The sequence below is a fragment of the Myotis daubentonii genome, chromosome 10 (assembly GCF_963259705.1).
Source record: "Myotis daubentonii chromosome 10, mMyoDau2.1, whole genome shotgun sequence".
Lineage (NCBI taxonomy): Eukaryota > Metazoa > Chordata > Mammalia > Chiroptera > Vespertilionidae > Myotis > Myotis daubentonii.
The window spans coordinates 23,242,191-23,255,168 of record NC_081849.1 but is presented as its reverse complement, the minus strand read 5'-3'; positions in this window follow the sequence as shown (position 1 = coordinate 23,255,168).

The window sequence follows — 12,978 nt, the reverse complement described above, 5'->3', positions numbered from 1 at the left end:
CCTGTGCGTCTTGTGCAGAATTGGGGCAGAGCTCTAGGGCTCAGCGGCTGCTTTTCAAATGTTCACGGAAATGTGATCACTTGGGTGGTCCTCAGAGCCCTCACAGTCAAGCCTCCGAACTCCCCCGTTACGTGGGCTCACGTAATCGGATCGCATCCCAACGCCTCCGGATAAAGCAGGGGCCCTTGGGCGTTCCCAAGTTAGTGAAGCGTGTGACTGTCTTCCAAAGTCTGTGACCTCCAGCCGCTGGGAAGGGGTCCCCACCCCAGAAGTAGGGTTGTTGTCAGGGATACCTGAGAAGGTGCTGCAAAGCCCCACAGGAATCTAAACCGCAGCACTGCCGCCTGCAGCCCTTCCGCCCAGCGGGTGAGGCCCTTACAAGGGTACGCTTCTCCCCCTTCTCCCCTCTGTACTGACTGCGGGGTCCCTCCCCGGCCCAGTTCAGGGGCCCATCTCCACTTGGGCTCTGGCAGCTACTCCTCCCATTTCCTCCTGCTCTGCTGCTAGGCAAACAGCCTCCAGGGCCCCATCGTGTAGATCCTCAAACACATCTGGCTACAGCCTTCTCAGCCCCTTGGGAGTGAGCCACGCCCTGCAGATTGCAGACTCGGCCTCGCTCTCGGAGCCCTCACAGCCAGGCCTCCAGCCTTCCTCCAGCCTTCTCTTCCCTCCCAACCCTTTCCTCCCCACCGCTGCTGCTCCCGCTCCAGCCCCAGCCACGTCCATCTGTGCGCTGACTCCAAGATTGGAAAACCTGCCCATCTCACATGCTCTGTCATTTTGGTCAGTGTTGCCGCCATCATCCCGTGTCATCATATTGTTACTCTTACTAACATTCCAAACTGCAAATGGTCAGCTAAGAAAGAAAGGCCAAAACATGCTGAAAGCTGAGCTGATCACTGAAGCTGCAGAATTAATTGTACGGGGAAGAGACGGAGAGAGGGCAGGGACCAGCTGGTGCTCGGTGTCCTGGGGCTGAACGGCTGCCTGCTCACCCCACGATGGCTGGAGGGCTCAGACGGAGGTGGGTAATGGATGAGCAGCGGAGCCCAGTCACGTTCCTGGACCTTGTCCCCTCTCCCTAGTTGTCTGGTACCTGGCCCTCGGGTGACTTAGGGACGGGGGGGCAGAGTCCGGCGGCAATCACCTGATAAAAGGAGGCGAAGGGCGTGGGCACTGGTTGGTTTGCCTCTCACAGGTGCGCTCACAGGCAAGCTGGTTGCTATCGCCAGAAATTGGGCAGTCCCTCCCCAGGTCTGCAAACCCCAAAGGTGTCAAAACAGAAAATAAAAAGGAGGCTGTCAGAAGTGCCAGAGCAGCAGGGAGTCTTTGGGGGGCTGTAACCTCCCCATGAACCCCACCCAATGAGGTGGGACAGGAGAGCCACCACAGGCATGTGAAAGCGGGATCCCCAGGTGCCCTCACAGCACATTCAGTCGTCAACTGGTGAACGGCTCACTCTCCCCTTGCCCCCAGGGCGAGTGCAGGGTGAACGAGAGCTTGAACTTCACCGGCTGGTTACTGCTGTGTGACCATGGGTAAGTTGCTTTACTCCTCTGAGCCTGAGAGATAACTGGGAGAATTAAACAGATGTGTTTACAGAAGCTTATCTACTTAGAGATGCCTAACTCCTGCCTCAGAGACTCCTTCATGCTGGCTAAACCTGGATTTCCTGGCTCCACCCAGACCTTTGTTAACTTAAAAAACAACAACATTCAAACCTGTAAAGAATTTTTGTGAGTTTATTTGAGCCAATCTGTCGACAATTGCTGGGAAGCAGAACCTCAACGAATTGAATAAATGCTCCAGCGAATGGCAGGTTGCATCTATATTTATACATTGCAATCAAAGGAGGGACATGGGTGGGTTACATGAAATCCATTGGTGATAGACTAGAGAGGCGAGAGAAAGCAAAAGCGGGGGGGGGGGGGGGGCAGGGGCAGGGAGAAACCCCTGGGATTGGATAAAAGGTAAAATGATAGACACATACTTAGGTGGGTGCAGGAACAACATGATAACATGAAGGAATTTGTGGTACCTGTCCTGGCGCCCAGCACATTAGGTTGTGCCCTAAGGGGTCCGGAAAAAAGAAGTTACAAGTTACCCAGACATGTCAAGGGTATGTTATTATAGATGCAAAAAGACAGACAGGCTCAGTTAAGGTAAAGGTTGACCTTGTCAGTGAAGATACCGACCTAGGACGTAACTGCCCACCATAACTGCTTTTAGTTCAGGTTTAATTTCAGACCATCCTTTGTGGTGACTTTAAGTCTCTGAGTTTGCAAGGCCGCCATGCAGGCCTTCCCTGAGCCTGTCAGGTCAGCATGTGGCCCCTTTCGCCCACACCTCCATGGGGCTAGTGCCTGGGCCTTGACACTCTGTAAATTGTAGAGAGATAGCAAGGCCAAGAGAAGTGTCTGTCTTAAGGAGGTCTCAGGGAACAGTAGGGAGACTATGGGGCAATTCGGAATCAACCAACGCCATAGGTGGGAAGCCTGCTGGCTGGGTGGGCCTCCACCACGGAACTAGGCAGGCCCAGGACACAGATGCTGCCCGGGGCGGGAGGAGTTCCTTCCGGTGCCACACACAGAGGGCTGGCACCCTCCAGCTGGGTCCGCACCTGTTGTAGCCCCAACACTGAAGTTAGAGGGATTCGGTAAACACACGACAGACACTATTTTCAGCTCTGTTCGGCCCAGGATGAGAAATAGTCACGTCCTCAGAGGAGAATGGAAAGGCCATATCCTTTTCAAGTTCCTAGCAGTGCCTGTACACCCCAAACTGTGGACTACTTACTTTTTATTTATGAATGAACACTTTTTAACACAAGCTGATTTCTCTTGGTCATCTTTTATCTACAAATCCCATGAAGGCTAAAAAATCCAGAGTGCCTCTCCTTTAATACTCACTCGTTCATCCCGCCTACTCCCAACACAAAGATACCTTTGTATAATTTCTGACGAGAGAGCAACATTTCACTGATGTGATTTCACAGCATTCTGTAGCCGGCACTCCCTGTCACGGCCTCCCGGCCGGCCATGTGGCGGTGTGAGCCCAGGACTCGGGCCCCAGGGCAGCCCTGTTTGCGGAAATGCCTGCCTCATCCTCCCCGGGCTTTCTTGAAGAAAGTGAAGTGAAATGAAACCCTCCCACACTCCTTTAAAAGCGTATACTCTACATTCCAGTTGTCGTAGTAACATGCTCAGGCGGCCCGGGTGCCTTTGTGTGTCTTGGTGCTGATGGACCATCAGTTACCATGAGAACAAGAGTGGTTTGAAACACAGGGAGTCTTGCGGTGCTCATCTTTGTGCCGTGTGAGAAACAAAACCCACGTCTGCAGGGACAGCCTCAGCAAAGCTCAGGGAATTTAACAATGGAATGTGAAATCTTCGTCCAAGGGGGCCTAGAAACCACTAGAGCAGCCGTGGGCAAACTATGGCCAGCGGGCCGGATCTGGCCCGTTTGAAATGAATAAATCTAAAAAAAAAAAAAGACCGTACCCTTTTATGTAATGATGTTTACTTTGAATTTATATTAGTTCACACAAACACTCCATCCATGCTTTTGTTCCGGCCCTCCGGTCCAGTTTAAGAACCCATTGTGGCCCTCGAGTCAAAAAGTTTGCCCACCCCTGCACTAGACCATCGGTTCTCAACCTGTGGGTCACGACCCCTTCGGCGGCCGAACGACCCTTTCACAGGGGTCGCCTAAGACCATCCTGCATATCAGATATTTACATTACGATTCATAACAGTAGCAACATTACAGTTATGAAGTAGCAACAAAAATAATTTTATGGTTGGGTCACAACATGAGGAACTGTATTTAAAGGGCCAGAAGGTTGAGAACCACTGCACTAGACTTTCACTCTATTTGTTCTCTGAATTTTATTTTGAAGAAAAGGTCTATTTAAAAAAAAAAAAAAAAAGATTCACTTGCTTTATTGTCACTGTTGAATAGATTAGTTTTAAATGCATAGTCCTACCTTCAGCCTTCAAGACAAATTTGTCACTCCTGCCTCACAATTAGAATCCTTTCCTGAGCGATGCTTCTCTCTACGCCCCCAGCCCCATGCGGTGACCCACTGGGGATGGGACAGGGCCAACTGACCAGGTGTTCCCCATATTTCAGGCCCAAGGTCCCTGCATTTATTCTCTGAATGTTTGAAAAATGTGAGCTCTTCAAGTTCAAGGACATAACACATGCTTCTTCAGAATTTTCTGCATGGTCCCATTTGTTAATTGATTTGGATTTAAGCTTTCCATTTGGATGTACAGAATTAAGTTTCAGCTGAGAAATCTAACTAGTTAATTTCAGAGGATTTGTGTGTGGGAACAAACTTGAAGGTTTAAAGAAACCAACCCCACAGTCTGAATAGCAGGCTGTGTTAATGACACATTCTTTCATTAGTTCTACTGATGTAACCAACATCCTTTGTGCACTTACCACATGCTAAGCACTGGGCTGAATACGTCACATGTATTATGTCATATAATCCTCACAGCACCTCGCACACGCACACGCAGCCTGGCTGTGCTGCAACAGCCGGCTGTCGTTGTCGCCTTGGTGGGTGGGCTCCTGAAGGCCGCCCTCTGGGAAAAGGCAGCCCACAGCTGCACACACCCAGCAGCAGACTGCCCAGGAGGCCAAGGACGAAGGACATAGAGAGACAGAGAAGGGACCAAGTGGAGCTGAGCAATTCATCCAGCACAGCCAACAGGTGGACCTGAATCATGGACGCTGTGGTTTACAGCTCTCCTGGTGACCGATTTGTGGCAAACATGACTATGCCATGGCACAGTGGTGACCGGTGCCCCAGAAGCCAGGGACCAGGAGGCCCAAGAAGACGACGTCTGAGGGGCAGCGCAGGGGCAGCATCCTGAAGTTCATGGCGTGGTAGACCTTCGTCTGCCCGCCCTCCCAGCCCTCACGCTCTCCTTGCGCTGAGACTGCCACGAGCCTGACCTCTGATTCACAGCTTCTCTGCCTCATTTTTCATGAATGTATTTTACATCCTAGTCCGGGAGAGAAAACACAAGGTTGAGATAATTGGGGAAGACTGTTCAGAGTAACCTGATCCAAGGTGCAAAATAGCGGGTAGAAAGTGCAGACTCCAAACCAGGGAAGGCAAACAAGGCCCATGGTGAAGTGCTTTCTGTAGGAAGTGGGTGGAGGGTAAAGGGGGCGGGGGGAGGGGGGTGTCTGGTGGCACGTGGTGTGGCTCGGAAGCCTGGAGGGCGATTTGTGCAGGAGGATAGAGAGACTACTGTTTTCTCCACATCACAAGGAAAAAATGAGAAATAAGGCTGCATGCAGAGGGAGGGGCCCGAGTGAGGGAGGAGTGCTGAGGGGGGTCCTGTTTTATGAGAAAGTCCCCTTCCTTCATCTCGTCCTCCCACCTCGTGGGAGGGCTGCCCCGCACACGCCGTCCCCCCCCCCCCACCTCTGTGGAGATCTAGAATGAAGAGGGAAAGCCTAGAGATGGATTGACTGCTTGTTTTGTATTTTTTTTATTATGGTAAAATATAAATAATATAAAGCTTACCATTTTAACCATTTTAAGTGTATAATTTCATGGCATTACATACATTCATAAAATATAAATATAAGCCCGGCCAGTGTGGCTCATTGGTTGAGCGTCGACCCATGAACCAGGTCACAGTTCAATTCCTGATCAGGGCACATGCCTGAGTTGCAGGCTCAATCCCCAGGCGGGGGCGTGCAGGAGGCAGCCAATCAATGATTCTCTCTCATCGTTGATGTTTCTATCTCTCTCTCCCTCTTCCTGCCTCTCTGAAATAAATAAAAACATATTTTAAAATATAAATATAAAATTTACCATTTTAACCATTTTAAGTATACAGCTTCATGGCATTAAGCACAGTCACAATTATCCATTTAGGACATTTTCATCATCCCAAGTAGCGTCTCTGTACCCATTAAACTCCCAGTCTACACTCTCCTCAGCCCCTGGTAACCACTATTCTACGTGCTCTCTCCAGGAATTTACCTATTCTAGATGACTTACATCAATGAATCACACGGCATTTGTCCTCTTGTGTCTGGCGTACTTCACTTAGCATAATGTTTTGAAGCGTCATCCCTGCTGCAGCATGTGTTAGCGTTTCCTTCCTTTTCAGGCTGAGTAATAGTCCATTGTCTGTAGATCATTGGTTTATCCATGCCCCTGCTGGTGGACACTGGTACATTGGTGCACAGGGGTCTGTCTGGCTCCCTGCTTTCATTTCTTTTGGGGGATATACCTAGAAGTGGAATTGCTGGATCAGGTGGTAATTCTATATTTAACTTTTTGAGGAACCGTCAAACTCTTTTTCACAGTGGCCGCACTTCCCCGTGAGCAATCTAAATGAAAACACGGATTTGCTCCGAAAGTCTCACGTCAGTGTGGCCTGGAAGGATGTTCCAACATGCAGATTTCAAGAAGCGAGAACTTCCCCGGCTGTGAATATGGGAGCCCCATCTTCGCCACGGGTGCCATGGTGAACTGGGGGCCACCAGAAGAGGGTGACCAGGAGGGCTCATGTCAAGGAAAAAGTAGGTGGCCTGGAGAAGAACCGCTGTCTGCAGAACCCTCATCGCAAGAGAAACAAAATACGCAATTATGGATGGGGACAGACGTTCACTAGGTTTCCTGGGGTGCTCATTTCACAAAATATTAAGTCAGCATGCTGTATGCCTAAACCTAATGTAATATTGCATGTCAACTATACCTCAATAGTAATAATAACAAAAGTAAAAGAATGGTCTCCAAAGGGGTGAAAGGCTGTCACAGGCAGAGTGGACAGACCTTTCTGTAGCCAGGAAGACAGAAGGGGGGAGGCTGAGTGAAATCACCAGGAGACCAACTTTGGCTAAATGCTGCTTCCGGCGCTGGCAGGCAGGGAGGTGGGCAAGGACCTGACCACGCGGCGCTGGTGGCCGTGGTGGTGGGAAGTTTGATCTTATCCCAAGAGGAACGGTTCGCCTTGGGCATGTTTGAGGCAGAAGAGCAATGAGCTCCCATCTGTGTTTGTGTGCGGTGAGGGATGGCAAGTGAGGAGGAAATCAATCTCACCACCGAACGCGTCCCTAACTCAGCGCTGGGTGGCCCCTCCTGCCCAGCCTTCGGGAGCGTCTGGCCGCCGCGGAGACCCCACTTCAAGCGAGCGGCACCTCGGGGCTCCCGCTGCAGCTCAGGGGCGCACGCTGCTCCTCCCGCCACCAGGGGGAGACACAGAGGCGTTGGGCGCAGCCTGCTGGCGGAGCGCAGGCCAGATTCAGACCGCAGTTTTGGTTTGCGGTCCGGCTGAAGCCTCCCTTCCTGCCGCCTACCTTTACTCTCATCTCCCCTTTCATAGAGGAGACTGAGACAGGGGCCCTCGTCCAGGGCAGATCACGGCCCCTGTTCCCATCCCCTCAGCCTCCCCGACATCTCTGCAGCACGCAGCCCCACAGACTCCCCTCTTCTTCCAGGTCTCCTGACCCTCTCCTCCTCTTCCATCAGTGAAGTTCCTCTTCTTCCTTCTGCCCTAAATGAAGGCATTGTTCCCACGGTTCCTAACTTGGTGCTCCTTTCTTATGTCTCTACACTATCCTGACCAGCTCTTGGCTCCAACCATGAGTTTGCGTTGAATATGTCTAAACCCACCTCCCTGGCCAACATCTCTTAGGAGCCCTAATCCCAAGTTCCCCAGTGCCTGGAGGACATCTCCCCGAACATTCCATGGCCGCCTCACCTCTTCCAGGAAGACGTCTGATTCACCTAGTCTGTGTTGTAGCCAGGTGCCCAACCCTGGTGCAATCGGCTGAGGGCGGGGGTTGGATGGAGGAGGGACTGGTCCAGAGCATAGCCAAAGTGGGCAGCACGGGGAGAACCCTGCAGACAGGAGAGGAGAAGCAAAAACAGATGTGCCAGAGATAGGAGGGGGCCCAGGAGAGACCTGTGAAAGGGGCCGACACAGCAGGGAGTCGTGAGAAGGGCGTGAGCACAAACGGGGCATTGTGTCAGCAATTACCAAATTCCATTCATTTGAAGACACTTTTCCCCCCACATTTGAACACGATGTGTCGTACAACTGATGGCATTGGTGGTGGGTCTTCCCCCTTCCTTCTTAGTGGTGCAAATTTATTTTTTTCCACATGTGTTCACTATCTATGATTATTCAAATAATAAAGCCTAATATGCTAAGTGTCCAGTCGTCCATTCAACCAATCAAAGCATAATAGGCTAATGATATGCTAAGGCCGCTCAACCGCTCGCTATGATGTGCACTGACCACCAGGGAGCAGATGCTCCGACCGGTAGGTTAGCTTGCTGCTGGGGTCTGGCTGGTCGGGACTGAGCTAGTCGGGCTGGACACACCCTGGAGCCCTCTCACAGTCCCTCCCCGGCTGGACAACCTCCCGCGTCCCTCCCTAGCCCCAGTTGTGCACCGGTGGGGTCCCTCGGCCTGGCCTGTGCCCTCTTGCAATCTGGGACTCCTTGGAGGATGTCAGAGAGCCAGTTTCGGCCAAATTTGTGCACCAGGCCTCTCGTATGTATATAAGAAATATATATGTGCATATATGTCTGTTTCTATGTGTATATACATTTATGTATTTGTATTACATGTGTATATAATATATATTTGTATTACCTATGGGTATATTTATACACAGAGAGTGTGTGTGTATATGCAAATGTGACAAAACATTAGTTTCTGAATCTGGGCCAATGGTTCTTAACTGGGGGTGATTTTTGTCCCCCAGGGGACATTTGGTGATGTCTGAAGACATGTTTGGTTGTCTCAGTTGAAGATACCAGCATCTAGTGGGCAGAGGTCAGGAGTTGCCGGAAGCCGGTCCATCCTTGCTGCTTGTAACAGTCGCTGCAGGGAAGAAACATCTGCACAGCATATGTTTCAAGGGACCTGGCATATATGGCATACTGTTCTTAATATGTTTTCTCACCTTCTTGGCGCTATGTGTTTTAACCAAGGTCACCTCTCCGAGAAAGGTTGTTTCCCCAGGTAGGGATTTTTCCTTGAAGTTAGGGAGGGAATAAAACCCCTTAACTAAATGCCAGGCGGGTAGTTAATCACTTTAACTACAAACAATCATGCTTAAGCTACATAATCTTACTGGAGATAAGAAACGCCCTAACCTTTGGAATAGAAATTGACAGGATTAATATCAACTGGTATAAATACAGATATAACAAGACAATAAACACCAGAACTTGGCTGGAGATCCTAACCAGAACCTGGCTAGAGTTCCTGGCTAGGCTGCTGATCAACTGAAAGCTGTGTCCGACGTCTACTCCTCTTCAGGTCTCAACTCCAACATCACTTCCTCGGTAACATCTACGTGCCCTCTCCCCATCCCCAACTGGGCTAAATCCCTTCATGTTCAGTTCTGTGCGGTCCCAAACAACAGCCACTAGCTACACGTGGCTATTTAAATGAATTGCAATTAAATCAAATAAAATATCCCAGACCTTCAGTCTTCACTAGTCACGTGTGGCTTGTGGCTATCATTTTGGACAACACAAATAAAGAACATTTCCACCGTCTCAGAAATTTCTGTTGGACAGTTGCTGGTATATATTACCATATCACTAGTGATGACACCCCCCTCCCCTCACCCTACCCCTCACTCCCGCCCACCTCAAAACTGTTGGCCTCATTGCTGTCACCCCAGTGCCTGGCACAGAACAGGCCCTCGATAAATATCCAATGAATGAATGAACGAATTAATGAATGTGCCATTCTTACTGTTCCACACATTGCCTTTCAAACCTGCCCCAGACTTCAGCCAGCCCTACCCATGCTTTTTTAAATATATATATATATATATATATATATATATATATATATATATATTTTTTTTTTTTTATTGATTTTTTTTACAGAGAGGAAGGGAGAGGGATAGAGAGTTAGAAACATCGATGAGAGAGAAACATCGATCAGCTGCCTCCTGCACACCCCCTATTGGGGATGTGCCCGCAACCAAGGCACATGCCCTTGACCGGATTGAACCTGGACCCTTCAGTCCGTAGGCCGGCGCTCAATCCACTGAGCCAAACCGGTTAGGGCAGCCAGCCCTACCCATGCTTTTTAAGCAGGGAAAACGCCTCCCTTTCCCGAGCTGCGGGAAGCAGCTGGCGCAGAGAGCGAGCTTGAAAGTCTGGAGAGCAGCTCTGACAACATTTTGACATAGTTTGTGTATCTTGGGCTTTTCCCTACATGGTGATATGAATATATCCCCATATATGGGAGAGTTCGAGTGTAAAATTTCCTGTTTGGGATGGTAGGATACGGAAGTGTTCAGGGAAAAAATGGCAGGTACGCGATTTGCTTTAAGCTGCTACAGAAAGAAGCAGGGGGTGCAGATGAGTAGGGCTAAATGGGAGACGGTGTCGGAGCTGGTGGGGGGTTTGCACTCCTTTCTACTCATGTGAATTTATAAGTCCTTCTGAGAAGTGAATTTCCAAATGTAAAATAAAAAACCATATTCAGCCGTCAGCTCTTAAAGTCCCACTAGTCGCTTCTCTTTGCTTTCTCGGTTCTGGCCTCACTTTCCCGGGGGCGGGGGGCCTCGGGGCAGCCTTGTGCCGTGTCTGTGCTGCAGGGTGGGCCGCATTGTTGAATGCCGCCCTTGGGTTAAGTGTCTTGGTGGTCAGCTCCACAGGCTGGAGACACGGAGGTGCCGGATCAGGATGGTCACTGTGGCGCAATGCCCCTTGGGAGCCTTGTAGGGCTGGGACTGGACACAGGGAGAACCTTCCACAGGGAGGAGGCTTCAGTAAGAAATTGGTTCTATTTTGAATATTTTTAAAAAATTTTTTTTATTGATTTCAGAGAGGAAGGGAGGGGGAAATAGAAACATCAGTAAGAGTGAGAATCACTGCCCTAACCGGTTTGGCTCAATGGATAGAGCATCGGCCTGCAGACTCAAGGGTCCCAGGTTCAATTCCAGTCAAGGGCATGTACCTTGGTTGCGGGCACATCCCCAGTAAGGAGTGTGCAGGAGGCAGCTGATCGATGTTTCTCTCTCATCGATGTTTCTAACTCTCTATCCCTCTCCCTTCCTCTCTGTAAAAAATCAATATATATTAAAAAAAAAAAAAAGAAAGAAAGAAAAAAAGAGGGAGAATCACTGATCAGCTGCCTCTTGCACGCCCCCTACTGGGGATTGAGCCCCCAACCCAGGCATGTGCCCTTGACTGGAACTGAACCTGGGACCCTTCAGTCTGCAGGCCGACGCTCTATCTATTGAGCCAAACCGGCCAGGGCTGAAATTGGTTCTGTTTTGAACTTTTCCTGTGCCCTTACAGAGGAGGAGCTAGACTCAGAAACGTGTGGGTAGGGACACTTTCCCCTAAAAGGGAGATCAGCTCACCTGCTGAAGGCGAGGTCCAGAGAGGCTGGGTAGGAATGGTGATGGGGGTTGGAACTCGAGTAAAGATGAAGCGCTCCAGATGCTGCAGGAATGGGGGGGGGGGGGCACAATGTGCTCTTTGACAAGTCCCCCAGGTCACTGGATGCACATTCACCTTTGAGAAGGGCCGAACTAGTTAGTGTGCTCACAAACAGAATCCACTAGGCACAGCCCAGCAGTCTCTAGAAGTGTGGGGAGGTGCTCCCCATCCCAAAGCCTGTGGGCAGAGAGCAGAAAGGGCCCCCCTCCCGGTTAAGAGGAGCGCCAATCTTCACCGGAGTGAGGGTGCCTCTGGCAACTAGCCAGGGGCACACCCGGGATCTGCACAGACGGTGCAGCTCCCAACTCATGTGGGTTGTGAGCCCCCACTTCCCTAGTACACAGACTCCTGTGAGTTCCTTTCTCCTCGGACCTTATGAAAGCCCGAGTCCTGGGCTGCAGCCTTTTAGCCGGCGACGTGAATCTCTGAGATCCTCGCCAAGCAACCTGCAGCATCGTCTTAAGTAACTCAGACGCTAGATCATGCCTGGACAGGAACCAGAGCTGTGAGCGGAGACAGCAGTGCGGGGTCAGCGGCGGGGAAGTGGCAAGACGTGCCAGGGAGGCGGAGCAGGGGGCAGGGGTGGGTGCTGGGCGATTCAGAGATGGTGCTTACACTTCAAAATGCCTTTGCTTCCTCCTTTCACACGTGGGGCCTTTAGGTCTTTGAGGAGGAAGAACTGCAGCTTTATCTCTGCAGTGTCTCTGCCCAGGCTAGGGAGAGCCTATAATCTCACCAGGATGCCCGCGGCAAATTCCTGGCACCGACTCCGTAACTCCGGTCAGCCAAGTGTAACAGAAAGCCTGCGAGGGGGCAAGAAGGTGTGAGCGTGCAGAAAACGAAACAGAAGAGGCAGGTGGTACAGCACAGAGGGGCGAGGCTGTGGGTGCCTCTGAGACACTTGCTCATATGCCCTACCCCAGTCAGAGCAGGGGTGGCCCCCTCCGTCTCCAGCGGTGTCTGCAGCCAGTTAGAATCAGGCAAGAGTAAAACTGCCGAGAAGAACATTATAAAAACATAATACGTATCGTTTCTCCCGGAAAAGCCAGGGAAAGGAAACAGTGCCCAGGAGAAGCATGCCCACCAGCAAATCCCGTGCTTTTCGGCGTCTTCTCTAAATAACAAACCCGCGTTGGCAAAAGAAAACGCATGCAAGTTAGAACTGCCCTTTGAGAGCAAAGTTTAATTCTGATCCAGGATTGTAGTAACTTGTTAAAGTCCTACTGATTACACCACGCTGTGTAGGAGTTACTCAGTCTTTACCCCCTTAACTTCTGAAAAAGCAACCTGGCTAACCATACCCGGATTGAGCCCAGGAAGTAAAATGCATTTCTTTATCATTAACTACCACAGAAAGCTTCCATCTCAAGTTGCCTTTAGCAAAGTCCATTTTGCTTGCACTGGTTGTATTACCCTGATTTCTCTTCTCCCAATCTCTCTCTCTGTGTGAGAGAGAGAGACTGTGAAACGCGATCACTTAAGTCTTGTTTTTCCCTTTCTTTGCCTTGGGGTCCCCTGGC